Raw genomic sequence first — 6,131 nt, forward strand, 5'->3', positions numbered from 1 at the left:
ACAAGGGCGGCCGTGGCCTGGAGGTTGGCAGCCGAGGACGTAGTCGAAGAAGAGGCCAACGGTGTGGTGCCGGTGGCCGCGGCCTGGCTGACGAGGGCCGCCGCAGCTTGCATCTTCTCGGATTCGGCGATTCGATGTTCCTCGAGTTGCAGCATGGATCGGGTCTTGAGGAACGAAGGCAGGCGGCGACGAAGAGTGATGTGGGGGATCGCATGATGAAGTCGAGGGTTGAGGCCGCGGACGATGTTGTAGATGAGGTCCTTGTCATTCACCGGAGCACCAAGGCCGGCGAGACGATCTGCCATGACTTTCATGCGAGAGCAATACTCGAGAACGGGGAGATCACCTTGGTAGAAATTCCGGAACTCGGCGCCGAGATAAACAGCGCGAGTATCCTTGTTGTCGCGGAAGAGGTTGCGGACGCCGCGCCAGAGGGAGTACGCGGTGTCGGTGTCCTCCGAGACCATGGAGAGGAGCTCAGGAGAAATGCGGTTGTAGAACTACGAGACAATGGCACAGTCGTTCTGCACCCAGTCGTTGTCGCCTTTGGCCTTGGTGCCGTCGACATGATCGCTCAGCCCGTACTGGCCGAAGATGGCGGAGAAGGAGCGAGCCCAGGCGACGTAGTTGGCTTCATTGAAGTCGAGGACGATCAGCACGCGGTTGAGGATGTTGATGCCGTGGACGACGGACGGTGCAGCGGGCTCGGTTTGGACGCGGAGGGTGTGAGGGAGGAAGGACTCAGCGTCGGAGTTGCTGTCGGAGCCCGAGGAGGAGGACGAAGAGGAGCTCATGGCGGCACCGAGTGGTGGAACGTGGGCAGCGGAAGTTCAGGATCGAGGAGCGGCTGATACCATGTAATCGGACAACAGAATGAGAAGAACAACTCACTTGTATTGATCTCAGGCTTATGCCTTTATACATGTACAACATTGACACAGTCATAGGGCTAACTAGAATAGCTACAAACAAGGAGAGCCAAGGAACGTGCTTGTGCTCGCTAACACTCAGGTCCGGCAGGCCCAGGCCGCCGAGGTCTTTGGGGGAGCAGATGATCGGCCAGGCAACCTTGCATTTTCCGCCAGCGACCGAGTCCGTGCCTGCCCATAAGAAGGCGCGCCTGCGCTTGTCAATCTCACCGATGGCCCAGGCGGAGAGGCTACAGCAAATGGAGACGTGCACCGGTATCGCTGACAGGGTAGTTTGCGTCAGCGTCGCCCTGCCCGCGTTCGTCAAAAGGCCCGCCTTCCAGGTCGGGATTTTGGCGGAGACGTTATCGATGAGTGTCTGCTCGTGCGCGCGGCAAAGTTTGGTGAGTGACAATGGAGCCCCCAGGTACTTGGTTGGGAACTCCTGGACCCTGCACGGGAACACCGATAGCACCTCCTGGATCATGCAAAAATAGAAGCAACATCTAATTTTTCCTTGCTTAATTCCCATGGTCACACCTCCCTTTATTCCTCTCTTGGCAGCACCACTTTACTCCATTAGTTTTGTTTTCAATTGCATGCAACCATGCAGAAAACAGCAGCCATATCTTCTCTCCTCCTCTCTCTCACGGACAACCAGATGGACACCTTCTCCTCCCCACTCTTGCTCTCCTCCCCCATGGCTGCAGCTCCAACTCCCCCCTCTTTCCTCTGCATCAAAACAGAAAGAACACGCGGCTGCGATTCCGTTTTGCCACTTCGCTCGTCATCCCGGAGACCGAGCAAACCATCGGCGAAGAACGCTGCCGCCGATCCTTGATGCAGTAAGGTCGTCCTCCCTCCATCCATCTCTTGGTGTGGCATACCCCTCAGCCCTCACCCCTCTTTCGATCCCTCTCTTGCAACACAGGAAGGCCACAAAACGAAGATCACAGCCCGGTTGTCGACATCCCGCTGGAGCACGCAAGCTGTCGCCGGCAAACCCCATGGTTGCTTCATCCCCATCGCTCCAGGCCATGTCGTGGTGCTGCACCTCAGCGTGAACACCATCTTGATGTGCATCATCACCTCCTCGACTCAACCACTGCAGTCCGAACTATCGTTTACCGCTGCATCGACCCCAGTCAACACAGGCCGCCATCGTCATCCTTCTCTACACAACACATGGTCACTTCCATGGTGAGACCTCACCCTCCCCTCTGGTTTGATGTCATGTCTGTTGTTCATCTTGCCATTTACAACTCCTTCGCATATCGCAGATCATCCATGAAAAGAATTACCGCTGCGTGACTGACAGCCACCTCGTCCCTTGTTGCCAATGCTGGCAGCCGTCGACCTCACCTCGGGTGCTGCAGACTCCCAAAGTGAGGCTCCCTTGATGTTCTCTATATATTTTATCAATTTCCACGGTGACTCATACCTGTAATGAGGATTCAATTGGTTGTTGACATGATCCGCTTGTGAATTGTGTCGCTGTCCTCCATGGACAGCAGTGCCGCTGCCGGTTGGTGCGCGCGTTCCACTTGATCCAGCCCTCCGGTCATTGAGCCCTTTGTCCAAAATATGTACCTAGTTCCTGCACATAATCACACAAAATGGTTTGGCTATAGGAGATGAGACTCGAGATATATCGCCGAATTCATGGTCGTTGTTCATGCTGTCCTGGAAGATATGCCGCTCTTAATGGCAAGGTGTTCCCGTCAACCCTTTAGCCTAATAATCAAACCTTTTATACAGCATGTGTGTCTTATATCTACACATGTCCCTGCAAAACAGTTTGGCTAAACAATCCAAGGTGAAAGAGATATAATCGTTCTTGCGTCTGCTGCCCCTGCTACCTTGCAGTCGCACAGCTGCTGGTTCATACGCATGTTCCCATTGTTTTATCACTCCAATGGTCATGCCGTTTGACCCACGCGTGTATCACATACTTGCACATGGTTCTGCAAAGTTGATCACCCATTGGATGAGCGGAGACCATGTTTTGGTCAGCTTTCATGCTTACTGCTCTGCTGTCCTAGGAGCTGTGCTGCACTGACTTGTTTTGGCGTTCCCCATCAAACCAGCATTCCTATGGTCATACCCTTTATCCAGCATATACATATTATGCTTGCACATACCTATGCAATATGGTTCGACCATTAAAGGCATGATGACCCAGATTTTGAGGCCATGGTATCCGCTACTCTTGCTGTCCTGCATCCAGCCGCGCAACACATTTTGTGCCTGCGTTCCCCAGCAAACCGTGATCCCAATTATCAAACCCTTTGACTACATGGTAGATATCATCCTTGCACATGCCTCTATAAAATTTCCTGTCCATAGGAGTTCAGATGCCGGAGCTGCCATCATCTCCGCGTTGACCGCTCTGCTGCCCTGGCTGATGTACCGCTGTGCATTGCATTAGCGTTTCCCCGTCAATCCACTGTCCAAATCACCAAATCCTTTATCTGACATGTTTATCATATCATTGCACATGACTCTGCATGTTTTTGTGGTCATATGTGCCATCATGGTGGAGGTATCGAGTCCATAGTGTTTCCTACCCCTGCTGTCCAGACAGTAGACACCTTGTTTTGCAACCGTGTTCCCCGGGCGACCGATGGTCAAAACATTTCCTTTTGCCATAACATGGTCCATACTATCCATAGCAGCTCCACAAAATATATCATCTATTAGTGCTACAAATACCATGCCTTTGATGATCGAAACCCTCACTGTCTACCGGCATGCACGTCTTGTGTGCACTACCGCTGTAATCGCGTCCCCCGCTGATCTAGTATGGGTCTCCATGCACTGGCAGACTATGACGTGTTCTCATATATCCTCTACACATATTCAGCAGCACTTACTCATACCTCAAAGGAGTAGTTAGAACACAATATATCTATTAAACATCCTTGCTAGCCTTGTATATATCTTCCGTTGTTTCGCTCTCCCCTAGTCCCATCCATCTCAACCACTACCACTATCATTGAGTCATTGTTTTCTATAACTGGTAAGTCATCTCTTAGCCAAAACCTATCCAAAGTTTCTTTCCCTCAAAGTCATGCTGTCATCGGAGCCTCAACCTCTGTATAAGTTTCCTCTCATCAAGCTTGCATAGTCGTCCTGTGTGATCTAGCGCTTAAATCGTATGCTCACTTATTCTTCATGATGTCTGGTCCATCTTGTATATAATCCTTTGATCACTTACCCTTCATTTATAAATCCACATGCTCTCTAAATCTTTCAAGTTAGCCCAAATACATCATGTCTATTCTATTCCTATCATTTACCAAACCTTCCAGCTTCTATCTTTGATCTTCCATGACCAGTTAACCGTAGCTTTGTTTAGTTGTTTTTGCACTCTAAGATCATAGTTACAAGCCCACTATGTGTTTAAAAAGCTTTATATGTTGTTTTATAATGACTGATGTATTGTTCCTAGGTTTGTCTATGATGCTTGTGATTACCTGTTGCTATCGTTAGAGGAAGTTGTACAAGGATGATCCAGAAGGAAAGTTGGACAAGCTTGAGCACTATTTAAGGCAAGTGTAACATGAGTTCCATTGTTACCTAACCATTTAATCACCTCTTCATGTGCATGTGTCTAATATGATAAACCCCTAAGGACTTTACCTAGAACCTTTGTTATCCTGAATTCCTTGTTACCTTGGGTTATGTATATGGATAGTTTGCTTAGCAATCACCAACATCATAATGTTAATTTTGACTAATGATTTATGGAATCAATATTGATAGGTGCTTTTTAGCAACATGGATAAAGGGGGGCTAGAGCATTGGGTCTTTTATGTGCTCTAGTCTGCCCTCCGTAAGGACTGAATCTTAAAGCGGCCACCCAGGATTTACCGTACAATCATGAGGGCTACATGGCTCTGGTAGTTTAGTAAACTGAACTTCTCTAGCTTGTTAGTGGTTACCGAAAGGCGCAAAGAGGGGGGTGCCTCGTGGTGTATAGTTGTTTTCCTGCCTTGGAGTGTGCAGTGCCGCGACCATATGTGCCTCATGGAGGAGGACACCTATGCACACTTGCCACTGAAACCTAGCGGCTACTAACTCGTTATGGGGACTTTTGAAAGGCTTCATGGTGAACCCTACCGACTTACCTTGGAAGTGAGTCAAGAGGCTAATCACCTCGGGCATACGGGTAACACGACTCATGGTGAAAGTGTACAAGCTCTGCAGAGTTATTTAAAACTGATATATCAGTCGTGCTCATGGACACGAGCGGCCTGGATCCTTTTCGAGATAGATGGTTCTATGGATGGTTTGGGTGATGATTAGTCTTGATGATAATTATTACACTTCTCACCTTGGGAGCTTAAGCATAACTTAGTTACTGAGGTTTCAAATAATAAAATATGACCAACTAAAAATGCTTACCGCAGTTCAGCCATGTCTAGCCTTTTGAGGCTTGCATCACCTCATGTTATACTTGTTGAGTATGGTGCGCTCATACTTGCTTTACAATCAATAAAAATCTCAAATGGGTACCAGATGGTTGTTCAAGAGATGATTTTACCAAAGGAGTTCCAAGAGTACTAGGCGGGTATTCCCCCAGTCAACTTTCCCTGTGGAGTATGGAGACCCAAAGAGAAGATTAAGAATAGTTTCCGTTATGTTTTGTAATAGATGTAAGTCTTGTTGTAACTATGTTTTGATATGTAATAAAGCATTATCTTTGATAATCTCCATATTTATAGCTATATGTGTCGTGTAGACATCCTGGGCACACATATAGTTAGCGCTTGGTATTCTTTGGAAAACCAGGTGCGACAAAATGCAAATCACAAGATCAACAAACATGCATAAGTGCTCAAGGGTGGCTTGCTCTCAATTTTGAATCTCACTCAACCCACAAGATGGATTTTGCAAATTGAATCAATCACTCACTAAGAGGGTTGGAGAGTGTTCTCAAGGCTCAAAAACGTGTAAGAATGTCAGCAGAATCAGCAGCCTCCAAAGGTGAATGCTAAGGGGTATTTATAGCTCATTTGAAAAACTAGCCGTTGGGGGATACCGGACAATGATCACTACATCAGTGGCGCTGCGAGGCATCGGAACTCTCGATGATTGCCGATACTTCCGGCTCTCGGAACTCCCGATGATTGTCGGAACTCCCAACGAGTAAAACCCAGAACACCTAAAAAGGTTGCTATGGCTAGGCTGATATCGGACACGTCTGGTATTGCTGGTCAC

At 48.4% G+C, this 6,131-nt stretch overlaps 1 long non-coding RNA gene across 1 annotated transcript; it reads left to right on the plus strand.

The window, feature by feature from the left end:
• The first annotated feature begins 1,614 nt into the window (after nt 1-1,614).
• Nucleotides 1,615-4,927, plus strand: LOC136514879 (uncharacterized). The gene is made up of 4 exons (XR_010773870.1): nt 1,615-1,753; nt 1,840-2,108; nt 2,189-2,293; nt 4,360-4,927. It is a non-coding gene; the product is annotated as an uncharacterized lncRNA (long non-coding RNA).
• The last annotated feature ends 1,204 nt before the right edge of the window (nt 4,928-6,131 follow it).

Source organism: Miscanthus floridulus, chromosome 17, assembly GCF_019320115.1.
Source record: "Miscanthus floridulus cultivar M001 chromosome 17, ASM1932011v1, whole genome shotgun sequence".
NCBI classification, from domain to species: Eukaryota; Viridiplantae; Streptophyta; class Magnoliopsida; order Poales; family Poaceae; genus Miscanthus; species Miscanthus floridulus.